Source organism: Callithrix jacchus, chromosome 7 (assembly GCF_049354715.1).
Source record: "Callithrix jacchus isolate 240 chromosome 7, calJac240_pri, whole genome shotgun sequence".
In the NCBI taxonomy this organism is placed as follows: domain Eukaryota; kingdom Metazoa; phylum Chordata; class Mammalia; order Primates; family Cebidae; genus Callithrix; species Callithrix jacchus.
In genome coordinates this window covers 100,056,885-100,072,667 of record NC_133508.1, presented here as the reverse complement: position 1 = coordinate 100,072,667, position 15,783 = coordinate 100,056,885, and the positions used below count along the sequence as shown (strand labels likewise).

General features: G+C 42.9%; 1 long non-coding RNA gene across 1 annotated transcript; it reads left to right on the top strand.

Moving 5' to 3' along the window:
- Positions 1–6,011: 6,011 nt before the first annotated feature.
- Positions 6,012–10,620, top strand: LOC128928345 (uncharacterized). Its single transcript, XR_008473247.2, has 3 exons — positions 6,012–6,437; positions 7,009–7,066; positions 10,046–10,620. It is a non-coding gene; the product is annotated as an uncharacterized LOC128928345 (long non-coding RNA).
- The last annotated feature ends 5,163 nt before the right edge of the window (positions 10,621–15,783 follow it).

Here is a 15,783-nt window from a genome sequence, read left to right as displayed (position 1 = left end):
GGGTCAGAATATTGCTTTAAAGCAGAAAGTACTTTTCCATGTTTGAACATCCACATGTAAAAAGAAAAATACTAGTACTATGGACCAAATACAAAGAGGGCAGGGGGGTTAATTTTTTTAAATGCTCATGGCAATGAAAAACTCTTACTTCCAATGTGAACCAATTCATTGAGGCCTTAACATTCATTTGTTGGGAATGGAGGGGGCAGTAAAATCTGCCATCAGAGCCAATTGGGGAGCTGCAGGCTAGCCAGGTCAGCTTTGGCTAGGGATGTGCAACTCCTCGACTTTGTTAAAATGATGGTATTCGATAGAAGTTACATCTGAGGTCAAGTGACCGCAATAACAGGGGACAAGGAGCGCTCTCAAATCATTCTCAGGGATGAAAATGACATGAAACTGACATAATACCTGAGGTGAGATGAAACTCAAATCCTCAGCAGCTGAACACTTCACCTACTGATGGGCAGGCTGACCCTCACCAATCTCATAATCATACCCGTGTCAAGAGGGGAACAGTCTTCAGCAACACAAGGCGCAGCTCCTGGCATTTTGGGGAGAGAGAAGACTTTGTCTCTGCTTCAGAAATGATGTTGTTAAAAGTTTCAATACTCAGCTTTAAACCTTTCAAATCAATGTCTTATTAGAAAAATTGGATTCCACCTACATGCATAGAATCTCTTCCCTTATGCAATTTCTCTCAACTCTGGATATTTCTTGCCTGGCATTTTCAGCAATAAAAGCTGTGTTTTAGTTCAATGACTATCTTCATGTTATTTAAAGCTTCAACCCAATTCCATTCAAAACATAAGGATGGTCTCTAATCTGAGTTACCTCATCTAGTTTCAAAACCACCTTAGGGGATAGGGGATGGGTTGGGGGAAAATGATGATTGATTATAATCTATTTTCCCCCAAATACCAGATTTGAAAGGAGGGTGGTCTAGAGACTGTTGAATATGCTAACCCCTAATAAAGGACTGGAGAAAAGAAAGCACAAACTACATTTGAATTGAAAGCAAGTATTAAAATTAAAACCCCAAAAGGAGAAATATTACATTGAGTCAGCTGTTAAAAAAAAATACTCATGCTTTCATCTTCCTTGTAATTGCTCTAATAGGAGGTTCAGTGTGGTAAACTGTACACCCAACTCTCAGTGTGATAAAAAGAAGTTTTGGTGTCTGTTTATTTCTTCCTGAAAGGAGAGAAGGGGACTCAAGATGTGACCCATTTGCATAAACACAACTGCCCTGTCTTCGCAAATATGCCCTGATTCCTCCTCGGCCAATACATTTAGGCACCCCAAAGCCAATAAATACAGTTGTCAGCAAAGGGATGAATCAGCATGTATTTAAATCAAAGACAGCAGTGAAAGACTACATTAGTTCTGTTCCCTGGACCTGTCAAAACACAGAAGAGATTAAACATCTGACCCTCTTCATCCCCAACATTGTTCCACAAGAGACATTTCTGTCACTATTCCTGCCACTTGGCTTTCAAAGATGCCACAAAGCCTAGGGCGACCTCTGCTACATTTCAGTGTTGTTTATTGATTTCTGACCCAGTGCTTAATAGTTTTCCCAGTCCCCCTGAATGGCTTTTGTAAGCAATGGGGTTTGTACATCTCACCGATCAATACCTTTTATATTTACAATAAAATTGAAACTGCTTCTGCTGGGGGCGCAGCCCAGCATTTGTCATCCTTCAGCGAGGGAAAACTATGTCATTATCTGAATTAAAACATTTATTTCTGATTAAGAGAGTGTCCTATCTCATTAATTTTTCCCTTTCCAATAGAATGGGAATAGAACCCTATTGATTTTTGCACTTTTACACATCTCCACTGCTGGGAAGATAATTGAGAAGTTAGCCAGAATAAATGAAGTTTCAAGTCTAGTGGGCCAGCCAATACCTTCCAAATTCAAGGTGTTTTTATGAAGCTGGATTTTAATTTGTTGGCAAGCTGAAGCAGTGGGACTTATTCGGCTGAGTAAATTGGATTAAGAGTAGAATCGGCTCAAAGCATGTCTTGGGGAGTGCTGAGGGCCCGGTTCCCCCTGGACAGCCAGAGCCTTGCTTTAGATTTATGCTAAGACAGCTTCCAAATTGCCCTCCTTCGAACTCCAGCTTGCTTCAGGAAGTGTGGATCACTGACCCAAAAGCCTATTAACTTGTGTTTCCCTTTCTCGTGCCCGTGGACTTAAAAACAACCAAGATCTAATCAGAGGTTGAACTAGACCTTCAGATTGTCGGCACCAATTGATTACACTTTATTAGAATAATGGGACTAAATCCAAGCTTCATTAAAAGGAATTCCCTCTGCTTGGAACCCTTTCTTCCGCAGACCCTTCAATTACAAGCCCCTTATGGCACACATAGGGAATACTGCTCACTTTGATATTTTTCTCATTAGGAATTAAGAGTCATTTGTTCTTATTTCCATATGCAAAGCCCAAGCGTTGTCTGCTCCTAGAAAGGACAGAAAATGCACGGCCTCTAGGGTTAGAAGGACACAGGGCCTACAGAGAAATTAAACCAGAGCTATCTTTGTTAATGTCTTAATTTGTTATCTTCTCTGTAATTTATTTGTCACTGGCCCATTACTTTTAACATTCTCATTCACTTCTATGTATCTTCAGTCCCTCTAGGAAAAACAGGTTATGTCCTTGCATTAAAGGAGACTAGGAACCAGGATAAAACCAAAGATCTTCCAGGTTATAGCCAAAGATTCTTCAAGGGAAAAAATTTACTAAATTCTTCCCTGGTGACCTGAAAATAGAGATCTGCGGAGAGAAGAGCTCATCTAGAAACAAGGCTGAGAACTTGTGTTCACATTTAGAATGCTGCAGCTTGAGAGGATTGTGAAGATCGTGTTTCCCCTTAGAAGTAAAAAGAAGTACTGAAAATTAAGGAAATTATTTCTAGAGAAAAGACCTCGAATGGGATTTATGTATCATAGGACAGCCTGAATTTGGGGTGTGTGTGTGTGTGTGTGTGTGTGTGTGGTGTGTAGACCAAAAAGAAGCACTTCGAAGGCCTTAGTTACCAAAAAAAAAAAAAAAAAAAATTCAACACAACAGATTAAAAATGCTGTGGAAGTGAAGAACTTAATTTCTGACTGCACTTTAATGCATGGTCCAAAGTACCAAAGTATGCAAAGGTTGAATACATTCATCACAAACCGTTCTGTTTTCTCTCTTTACACCAATGAGGAATTACAGGATTACCAATGACCTTCCTCCCAATGAAGCTCTGTAATTATGGTCATTTATTATACAACCAAGATGAATGGATGGGATTTACATAGAATAAAAATATTATTTAACAACTGCGTTATTGATGTGTGAAGCATAATTTTAATTTATTTAAATGCTTTAAATATATTGCTAATGTATTCTTTTCAAATTAACCTCCTGAACCACACACTGGCAAAACTTCAATTAATATTGTACTACAATCTATTTTCTCATGTTGTGTGGAACCATGATGGCTAAAAATACATTTTGCTATGATCCCCAGCATAGTCTACCACTGTATTTTACTTTCTCCTTCATTCATGATTTCAGTTTGAAATTGAATTTCAATTGGAATAATTTAGAAAAATATATCTTCTCTTAAACAAAGTAACCCTATTTAACTTTAAAATGGTTTTTACTATAAATTACAAATGCAATGATTTGAGGGAAAATTCTATATATTTATGTTCATTTGATATATGGCAATATTTTTAAATATTGGGTATGTTTTCATTGAAATGATAACATGGGAAAAACATTTAAGCCAACAGCTGTATCTAATTTACTTAACATATCAGCATAATCTCAATAAGCCTACAAACAACCACTGGCTATACATTATGTTGAATCACTTGTTACTGAAAGCATATTGTATGTCTTTATGTGGAGACAGACTTAGGTATTTTACTTCTGGGTTTATCTCTTTTGTATTCTGTCCATTTGCCCCTGGTTGTCATTATTCCATGCTCATCGACAGAAGAGTTATAGTTTGCAAAAACCTATCAGGTAGGCTGGTCACTAGATAATTGAGGTGATGATCAGCCCCGGCAAAAGACAATTGATAGTGATAGTGTCAGAGGCTGCACCTAACAAGATCTGTACCCTCTGTCTCCTTTAGCCTTTCTCTGGAATGGACCGAATATGGAATAACATGGACATGTCTGATGTACATCTGGAGATGGAATGGCAGTGCATAATACTTCCTGGGACTGCGAGAGGATGGGGTGTCTTTTGACATTGAGAAGGGTTATTAAATAGAAGTGTGAACTATTAAGAGATGATCTTGACCCTCAATACGTTTTTATCAAAGTCAAAAAATATTTGACACCACTGCCACTGAACAGCCTATCACAGGCACAAAAGGGGAAATGCTTTATTAGGGAAATGTGTACTACATTCTTTAAAACAGAAGAATCAGAATATATGCATTTTTAAATTAATAACAGCTTGCAGGACTCCCAGTGATTAACAGCAGTTATACATTAAGTATGCTCTGAAATGATATGTGTAAATGGGATGGTTGGCCAGCCTTACCTTAGTGTGAACTTCCTAAATTAAAAATAAAATTTTAGATTAAATTTTAAAACGAGAATGATTTTAGGTTGCTTTTATGTTAACATGGATTTAACAGAGCTTTTCCTAAGAGGCTTTTCAAATAAACTCTTATTTCTATTAAGTGCTGGGATTCTATGGGGGTGAAGGAGATTTTAGGGTACATATGGAAGCCTGTAAATGGAGACTTTTTCCCCACAGACTCTAAGGCAACTTCTAGACTTTTGGCAGACAGCTACCCTAGCCTCTCAGGTTGTTTTCCTCGCAAAAGGATCACCTGTTCCTGCCTTTTTAAAATCGAGGGACTGTCGTAACTCTACACCCTCTACCTTACCACACATTTATAAGTTTAAAACTGCATATTGTAACATCCTAATTGCAGTGACAAAAACTAATCTAGTCCACTGACAATGGACTTAGGCCAGAGAGAATGAAAAAGTCCTAGTTTTGCATGGCTATTAAACACCCTATAGTCTATATAAAAATATGCCAAGTTGAGGCTTCATAGTAATAAAATAATATGGGTATTGCCCTCAATCCCGGCTGAATGAGCAATGCCCCCTGATTGGGTAATTGACAAACTACATACTGTAACACACTCCAGAATAGCCCTGCTTTTTCATTAGATTGAACAATAGGTTAACTAGATAACTCTGCACTTGGCAAAATTACTTTCCACTGACTTCAAACCATCGTCTTTTCTCCGCAAGCTATTGCTCCTGTGATATTTCCACATTCTTCTCCCCAGCAGTGCACTTTCAAAGCCAGTTACATGCTAGGTCAGTGGTACTCAAATTCTTCTGTTTTACCTTTCCCCAGGGTCAGCTGCCTTTGGGAGGGAACCAATATAGATTAACAGGAAAGATATACTGCCTGATTCATGGCATTTAGAGAGGGCTTCAAACGCTTACTGGCTCTTCTGGGATTGACGCCGTTTCAATCAGAATCCTATCTTCAATTAGTAAATAATTCCAGTTCTGAAAATGTAGTCTTTTTAGACGAAATGCAAGCAAAAGACCTATCTTTAAAGACACAGGTATGTCATTCACTTTTTAAAATGCTTATAGATTAGAATACATTGGGATACATTGTCCAGTAGACCAAGGCATTTGGAGTCCATGCAAGAATTTCCCAAAGCGTCTGTTTTCTGCCTTCCCATCAGCATGAGTCAGCGTGGCCAACAACACCTTAAACGAAGCTCCAAAGCCTCTCTGCCACTCCCCCTGTGCAGCTGGGGAGGTGAGGCCTGCTCACTTAACACAAGTTATCGATTGATTTATAACAAAGTGGTAGATATAACTTGTCTTCGGAATTACACTGAGTTATAGCGACATGGTTTTCGGTTCCACTAGCCACTCCCCATATGCACCATGACTCAACCCCTGAATGATAATAATACTATCTATGAAATTTATATACATGATTATAAATTAATCTGTGTTTGTTTGTTTGTTTGTTTGTTTGTTTGTTTGTTTGTTTTTGGCCAGACCACCAGCAGCATGGACTCGTAATTTCCAAACAGCATTTATGGCATTAACTTGGGAATACTATCCATCAAGCCTGATGACAAATGTGGAAGATAATGGTCTTGCCCACTGCTGGCTCAAGCCGCCAACTGTGCTAGGGAGGCAAGAGAATGCAATAACAGAGAATCTGGGTGGGGCAGCCAGTCTCCCTGGCAGCCTGCCTCGCAAACAGTGACAACAAACGGTGGAAACTTTCACTGCCAAAAAGAGGAGGCCTTCACCAGTGACATTTTGCAGACGTAATCTAGACCCTGCTAATAACAACAGCTGCTTTTTATGGAGACCCTGCTCCATGCCAGGTGCTCAGTATTCATCATCTCAACTCCTGCCCGTCATCCAGCAAGGTGGGTATTCTTATGATACTTTAAGTTCTGGGGTACATGTGCAGAACCCGCAGGTTTGTTACATAGGTATGCATGTACCATGATGGTTTGCTGCATCCATCCCCACATCATCTACATTAGATATTTCTCCTAATGTTATCCCTCCCCTGTCCCCCCACCCCTGCTATCTCCCCACCCCCCAACAGGCACTGGTGTGTGATATTCCCCTCCCTGTGTTCATGTGTTCTCATTGTTCAACTCCCACTTATGAATGAGAACATGCAGTGTTGAGTTTTCTGTTCTTGTGTCAGTTTTCTGAGAATGATGGTTTCCAGTTCCATGTCCCTGCAAAAGACATGAACTCATTCTTTTTTATGGCTGCATAGCATTCCATGGTGTATATGTGCCACATTTTCTTTATCCAGTCTATCTTTGATGGGCATTTGGGTTGGTTCCAAGTCTTTGCTATTGTAAACAGCACTGCAACAAACATACGTGTGTATGTGTCTTTGTAATCAAATGATTTATAATCCTCTGGGTATGTACCCAGTAAAAGGATTGATGGGTCAAAAAGAGATATTTCTATTTCTAGATCCTTGAGGAATCGTCACACTGTCTTCCACAATGATTGAACTAATTCACACTCCAAGGTGAGTATTATTATACCCATTTAATAGATAAAAAGGCTGAGGAGCAAAGGGGTTGAGTGACTTGCCAGATCATAGAGCTGGTGAGTCAGGATTTGAATTCCTGCCTGTCTAACTGCAAAGAGAGAGGAAATGCCACAGATCCAGGTTTTCAAGGTTGGCTTTTCCAAGCATTGCACGGAGCTACCGTCACCATCACCAACAATAAAAAGCATTTGGATTTGCTTAAAAGAAAATATAATCATTCTAAACAACCGGGAATAGATGTACCTCTAACAAAATACCATCTTACAAGGAGTTTAGCAGAGCAGCGCTTATGAGCTTAGATTCTGGGGTCACACCAACCTGGGTTTGAATCTTGAACTGTTACTAACAAGTCAGTTAACCTGGCTGAGGTTTGGTTGCCAGGCTAGCTAAAAAAATTAGTGTGGTAGGGAGAATAACTTGTAAACATCAGTTTAAAATTTAAGTTTTAATAGTAGAGGAAGATATTCACACAGACTTACATAACAAAAACTGCCTGGGTATGGTGGCTCATGCCTGTAATCCCAGCACTTTGGGAGGCCAAGGCAGGAGGATCACTTAAGCTCAGGAGTTAGAGACCAGCCTATCCAACATAGTGAGCCCTTGTCTCTACTAAAAATTAAAAAAAAAAAAAAAATAGCAAGGTCTGGTGACATGTGCCTGTAGTCTCGGCTACTTGGGAGTCTGAAGCAGGAGACTTCCTTGAGCTGGAGAAAAAAGGCTGCAGTGAGCCGTGATCCCGCCACTGCACTCCAGCCTGGGGGACACAGCAAGACCCTGTCTCATAAACGAATAAATAAGAATAAAATAAATGTCCCTAATCATACTGGTAGACTCTTCCACAAACTCTTGGACCTTTTGGAAATTCTGCTATTCCTCACTGCCTTTTGCCCTCAAGACCTTGGAGGATCGTGTTAGGGAGGTGGGGGTTAGAAAGAGGTAGGGGAGAGGGAGAAGGAAGGCAGATTTGCAGAGCACCCCCAGTGCCTTTCTGGAAGCTTTCGGCATGTTCTGGGCTGCTTCCACTTTGTACTTAGAACAGATGCTTTTTTCTTAAGGACTGTCAAAGAGTATCCCTCTCCTCCCCTTCCTGGTCTGCATGCACAAACTAAACCCATATGCCTGGCAGTCCTTTTTTGACCATATAGTTTAATACTGTTGGATTACAAAGTGAAAAGCTGAAAATAAGTCTAGAGGACAGTTCAAGGCCAGGGCCAGGGTCACTCTGCTGGGAAGAGCCTGGTTGAGGAAGCATAACAGAGTTAGGATCCCAGGCAGGGAAAACAGAAAAACACGAGTTCTCCTCCCTTACAGTGACAAGGACAAACCTGTAATCGTTCCTGCCTCCCCACCTGCCTTAGGCTCTCCCTGCCCCAGCACCATCTCTACCAAGTTTCCAAATGACCAGCCTCAGTTTTGTAGCCCGCTCTTTAAAATCCTCAGTGTGCTGGGTGCAGTGGCTCATGCCTGTAATCCCAGCACTTTGGGATGCCAAGGCGGGCAGATTGCTTGAGCTCAGGAGTTCAAGACCAGCCTGGATATCATGGTGGAACCCCATCTCCACCAAAAATACAAAAAATTGGCTGGATGTGGTGGCACGCACCTGTGATCACCACTACTCGGAGGCTGAGGTAGGAAGATGGCTTGAGCCCAGAAGGCAAAGGCTGCAGTGAGCCAAGATCACACCACTGCATCCAGCCTGAGTGACAGAGTAAGACCCCTGTCTCAAAAAAATGAAAAGAACCCTCAGTGCTTACAACGTGTATCTTTCCAGCCGTCGTTTAATGAACATCACTTTGTAGATATTATTTGGTGAATCCTCACAGCATCCCTCTGTGTGGGTACCATTATACCTGTATTAACACTGAGCACACTGAGGCTCAGGAGGTTTCACTGCCAGAGGGAATGCACTCTCAGACCGTTTGATGGCAAAGCTCTTGCTCTGTCCTTTATACACCCTGTCCCCATGCAATGGCTCCACGTGGCCCAGCTAAAATGACCACTCTCTGTTTGCCAAACACTGCAGAGTACAAGAGGATGTCTTTTCGGAGAACATGGGCTCAGCAGTGGGCCACCTGGGTTTGAATTCTGGTTTTGTTCTTTCCTCTCTGTGTGAACTTAGCCAGATAATTTCTTCCTGCACAAGTTCCCTCTCCAGTAAAATGAGGATTAAATGTGCCTGTCTCATACAGTTGTTGTGAGAATATACATGTAAACATTCATGAAGCACTTAGAACAATCCTGGAGCATAGTAAGTGCTCAATACATTTACGCTTAACCTGTGACTACGTTGCAGCCTTGGAGCTTTTTTTTTTTGAGATGGAGTCTCGCTCTGTCTCCAGGGCTGGAGTGCAGTGGCACAATTTTGGCGCCTTGCAAACCTCTGCCTCCTGGGTTCAACCAATTCTCTTACCTCGGCCTCCCAAGGCACACGCCACCACACTCAGGTAATTTATATTTTTAGTAGAGATGGGATTTCGCCATGTTGGCCAGGCTGGTCTCGAACTCCTGACCTCAGGTGATACTCTTTGGAGCTTTTAGTCACATCATTTCTCTCCTTGATCTTTGCACTCTCTTCCTCCGTCTCCTTCCTTCAGGATCAGCCCTTTTTCCCATGGCCTTAACTTCGCTCTCCTGCCCTCCCACCTCAGAGAACAGATCTTCTCTCCACTCCTGTCACACTTGCTGTCTACACCCGGCATCAGATGGGACTGGCCTTCCAATCTCTCCTGTGGCCCTCTTATTTCTATTTCATTTTCTCATACAGAGAAATAATTTTTCCATTTATAGAATATGAATAATAGCATGTATAGTAATTATCTGCATTATATGCAATATATACCTTTATAGATAAATATTTTTATGTACTGATACTATACGTCATTATATGGTTATATTAGGCGGTAACATGTATAGTATTGATAAACATCGTTCCCATCTCTATCCTTACTGCATCAGGTCCTGAGTCGGTGCTTGCTGCTTTCTCGTATCACCTAGCCTAGAGGAGGCACTCAATAAGTGAAGTCAACTTGAAGCCCGCTTTTATTCACAAATCCAAATAAAATGTAAGGCCCGATGGCTCCTACTTCCTGCTCAGTTTTAGAATGCCTCACTTCGTTCTCTTCTAGAATTTATTTAGTTCTTTGTTTTCAGAAGGCATCTGGCAACATCACCCTAACACTTGCCCCCAGCTCTGTTCCAGACATGATGTACTCAGCATGCAGTGACCTCCAAGATCTTCCCCACAACTCTAGCTCTTCCCAGCTAGAAACCGCGTTCCTCTTCCTCAGGGTCTTCCTTTATCTCATTACCCTCAGTCTACTGTTTTTGCTGTTAAAAATGTTCTTCCAATCCTCATTTGTTCAAAGAATGTTATGTTGTTCCCCTGCTGAAAACTAGCTTTCCACTGTGCTTAGGATACGTGTGCAGTCAGCCTTCCATATCCATGGGTTCCTCATCTGTTCTGTGGGGACTGCAGCTGTGGTTTCAACCAACTACAGAGCAAAAATATCCAGGGGAAAATAAATGTGTTTGTCCTGAGCCTGTACAGAGTTTTCCCCATTGTCATCATTCCCTAAACAATGTGACATCTGCTTACATAGGCTTCACATTATGTTAGGAATTACAAGTAACCTAGAGATGGTTGAAAGTATACAGGGAAGCCAGGCGTGGTGGCTCAAGCCTGTAATCACAGCACTTTAGGAGGCCAAGGCTGGTGGATCACAAGGTCAGAAGTTCGAGACTAGCCTGACCAACATGGTGAAACCCTGTCTCTACTACGGACACCTTTAGTCGAAATAAATGCACAGATACAGACTGGGACAAGTGCTAGGACAGCAAACAACAGGAGGTTATGAGTCAGGAACTCTGCTGGCAACTCAGCCACTCAGGAGGCTGAGGCAGGAGAATCACTTGAACCTGGGTGGCAGAGGTTGCGGTGAGCAGAGATTGTGCCACTGAATGCCAACCTGGGTAACAGAGAGAGACTCTGTCAAAGAAAATGAGAGAGAACGAGAAAGAAAAGAAAAGAAAAAAGAAAGAAAGAACAGAACAGAAAAGAAAAAGAATGCAGAGAGATGTATACAGGTTGTATGCAAATACAATGTCATTCATATCAGGGACTTGAGCAACCCACAGATTTTGGTATCCTCTGGAGGTCCTAGAACTGATCCTCTAAGGGTACCAAGGGACAACTGTATCCATGTCTTTGCATGGCCTATCAGCAGGGCAACCTCATAATTTATCCTCCAAACTGAGACCTTTCTGAGGGTGAATTGAGTGCTATTAATAGTATGCCAGACAACAGGTGTCAACCCCAGTCCTGGGCAAACTCTCTTGCAAAGGCCCTGATGACCTGGCCTCTTTGTCCTTCTTGGCCCGTCCAGGCCTCTCTCTCTTGTTCATGTGGCTACAGACACATCTGTCCTCCTTTAGTTCCTTCAGGCAGTGCAGCTCTTGCCCCTAGATTCCCCTCACATGCCCTTTCTTCAGCCTCCTTCCCCACCCGGCCCGTCAGGTCCTCCCAGTGGTCCTCCTGAACCGCCAGTTACCAGTAGAGCTCCCGTTCCTGACTCATAACTTGTTTGCTGTCCTAGCACTTGCCCCAGTCTATATCTGTGCATTTATTTCTGTACCGAATGTGCTGGGGGGTGTTGGTGGCAGCAGCACCATTCCTATTTACCTCTGAAACAATCCCTGTGTGTGGCCCAGGTTCTGGGATGCTCCATGTCAAATGCTTTTATCCATCCATTAATCATTTAATTTTATTCAACTTTTATTTTAGATTAAATATGTATATGTCCATGTTTGTTACCTGAGAACATTGTGTGATGCTGAGGTTTGGAGTATGGGTGATCCCATCATCCAGGTACTGAGCATGGTACCCAACCAACAGTTAGTTGTTCAACCATTGCCTCCCTTCCTCCCTCCTTCCTCTAATAGTCCCAATGTCTATTATTGCATCTTTATGTCCATGCATACTCGTTGTTTCACTCCCCCTTATAAGTGAGAACACATGATATTTAGTTTTCTGTTCTTGTGCTAATTTGCTTAAGACAATGGGCCTCCAGGTGCATCCATGTTGCTGCACAGGACATGATTTCATTCTTTTTTCATGGCTGCATAGCATTCCATAGTGTGTATGTGCCACATTTTCTTTATTCAGTCCACCATTGATGGGCACCTAGGTTGATTCTATGTCTTTGCTATTGCAAATAATGTTGCAATGAACATGTGACTACGTCTTTTTGGTAGAACGATTTGTTTTCTTACGGATATACCCAGTAATGGAATTGCTGGGTCAAATGATAGTTCTGTTTTAAGTTCTTTGTGAAATCTCCAAACTACTTTCCACAGTGGGTGAACTGATTTACATTTCCACTAAGTGTGTGTAAGAGCATTCCCTTTTCTCCACAGCCTGGCTAGCATCTGTTGTTTTTTGACTTTTTAGTAATGTCCATTCTGATTGGGGTGAGGTGGTATCTTGTTGTGGTTTTGATTTGCAGTTCTCTGATGATTAGTGATGTGAAATATTTTTCCATACATTTGTTGGCCTCTCATCAAACATTTATTAATATCCTACTGTGTGCCAGGTTCTGTAGTAGACACTAAAAATAACAAAATAATATGGCAAGAAATTCTATCAAAGGTGATAAACATACACACACATCACAAGAGGTATGAAACAATGTGGAAGAATTATACCTTGGGAGGGTCCCAGGCTCTAGGAGCAGGGAGGAGAGAGGGCTTCACCTCCCTGGGGTTTACCACAAAGACCAAAGGCTTGGAGTCCAGTGAGTGGGTTGAGTTGTCTGTGAAAGGGAAGATGTGTTTGGGGCACAGAGATTTGATGAGGGAGATAGAGGGTACATAAGGGGCTGGGGTCTGGAGAGGTGACTTGGAAACACTGACCAGTGTGACTCCTCCATATGGGGAATGAGGAAGCACCAGTCAGCTCCCTGCTGCAGAGATGACCCCAGGCCAGCACAGTGGATGAGGGGGTGTTTGGGGTCATCTTTCTTATTCCTCCCCTCCTTTCCGTACCTCTCTCTGAGTTGTGGCCCAATTACCCTCCTTCCCCAGGAGGCAGCTTTTATTTTAGTATCATTATTTTTCAATCTGGGAGTGGCCCACTCTGAGCACCAGTATCGTCCACGCCCTCCTGCAGGTCTAGGACACAGATCCTTCCCTTCCCTGGGTCACAGCTATGAGAAGCGGCCTTGGACACTACCCTTGAAGGCTCCCACTCAGGGACACCAGTTCATAGGAAGGCTACTGCACCCATCAGTGTGTGAAGACGCAACTGTGGGGCACAGGGTGATGGGCCTTAAGGGGTGATGCAAGGAGGCTGCCTGGAGCTGGAAGGAGGCTCACTTACTGAGCCTGCCATTCTGGTTCAGGACCCCGGGCAGGTGCTGGGTCCCACTAGCCTCTCTCCTGGGCTACTATTCCACTGGGGGGATTAGGTGAAGGATACAAGTGGTGTGGAGCCAGGCCTAGGATCCCCAGGCCCCCTTCCAGCTCTAGAGAACTCATATGAAAAGGTGGCAGTGATGGGGGAAGGAGGGTGATGCTGCAAGGGAAATGAGCCAAACCAAAGGTCTCCAAGCAGGCGAAGGCCAAGCCACAGAGGACAATCCCCCTTTGCTGCATGGACATGGCTCTTTCTCTGAACAATCTCTTCTCCAGACCAGGACATTCCTATTAGCAGTGTCCTGTGGGACCCTAGTTGTCCCACATTTACATCTGTGGGCCTTGCTACTGGGGACAACACAGGCTGCTTACCAGGAATCCAACCCAGAGAACTTCAAGAGGACTGTCGTCTACATGGGACCCCTCTTAACACGAGGCCACTCTTTAAGAATAAGAGCAGTAACAGCTCCCAATTTATTAAGCACTTGATGTGAGGCATCTGCTGGGCCATTTACATGTTCAGTCATCTTTCTGTATCCCTAGGGGCTTGGTTCAAGAACCCCAGGGATACCAAGATATAGATGCTCGAGTCCCCAGTATCAAAAGGTATAGTTTTTCCATGTAATCTCATGCTTCCTCCCATATATTAAATCATTTCTGGATTTCTTATAATACCTAATACAATATAAATACTATGTAAATAGCTGCTACATTGTTTTTAAAATTTGATTAATTTTCATTGTTGTATTATTATTTGTTCCTTTTTTCTGAACATTTTTCATCAGCAGATAATTAAACCCATGGATCCAAAACCTGAAGATACAGACGGCCAACTGTATGCTTTCTAATCTTCTTAACTGAGGTTCGTGACTGGGAAGTAGAAGGGGAGGATTCAAATTCAGACCCATGTGACTGGCTTACTCCATCCATTGTGTGACACCTTCTCCTTTCTCTGAGAAAGACAGGGAAAGGGCTAGAGATAATCTGGTGGCCTCTGATACCCGCTTCGATAGAACATGGGCCTGGGCTCACATGGCCACAGGGGCTTACTCCAGTTCTGTGCATTCCTGCAGCGTGGTCTGATGGGAAGAATGCAGGGGGTCCACCATGATGAATCCCACTCATGGACTCCTTGTCACCCATTCATGTCAAAAACAGAATGAATGAGTTTACAAATGATGCTCCCTGGAAGCCCAGGACGGAGTTTCTCAAGCATCAGAATGCACAAAAACCACCTTGCGTGGGCTCGTTAAAATGCAGGTGCCCAGGCCTCAACTGCGAGATTGGAATCAACTGGGCAATATGAGGCCATGGAATCTACACTCTATTCCGCATTCCCAGGCGATTCTGTGGCTGAGAAACAGCAGGTGTGGAGAACCCTGGACCTCGGGTGGTGGCGCTTCCAGCAGGGCGGGTGGGGAACGAAGGAGTCCGTGAGTGGGATTCAGAGTCTCCCAGCCCAGCTTCACCCAGAACTGTTCTGTTTGTATCTCTATTATATATTGAGGTTTCAAGTAAAATTTCATTTAAAGGAGGATCACATGACTTAAACATTAAAATAAAAATATATATTAAAGATTGCAATGCATCACCACACATGAAAATGCTTTGGGTAAGTTAAAGGTGTTCTCCAGATGAGAGCAATTTTACTAAAACGGTGGCCATCTGAAACCCTCTGGGAATGAATCATTCTGGAGAGCCTAATCTTCCTGATAACATTAAAACTTTTTATTAAATGTTAATCGTTTTGTGGGAAATATGTTACAGTATTTCTTGCCTTTTAAAAGAGAGAATAAAGACCGTAATATAACTGTTGTTTAAAAGCTCAGGACCACCACTCAGATACTGCGTGGCCATCCCGAAAGTGAGTCCTGCCAAACTTCACATGGACAGTGCCTCGATTGGTCTCCACTGTTTGTCTCTTCCACTCAGGCCACAGTTTATGCAACATCAAGGAGAGGCAGAACAATGCGGTAAAAACAGGGGACACTGGAGAATCAGGAAGATGAGCTCCAGCCTCCACAGTGGCAATCAAGAGTCACAGAACCCAGAGGAAGTCCCCTCTCCTGGCCCTGCTTTCTTTATCCATAAGGGAAGAGGCTAGACCAAGCCATCTCCTGAAGAGGGGTCCAGTCTTTAAGGTGGGGGTTGCAAACTCCATGGCCATTCAGGGGCCAGGCCGGTAGTGCCGGGGAAGAACGAGAGAGCAAATGCCCAGCTGGGGCACAGCCACAGCTTCATGCCAGCAAACTGTCTTGAGAGTGAGTGCCCACTGCTATCAGGTC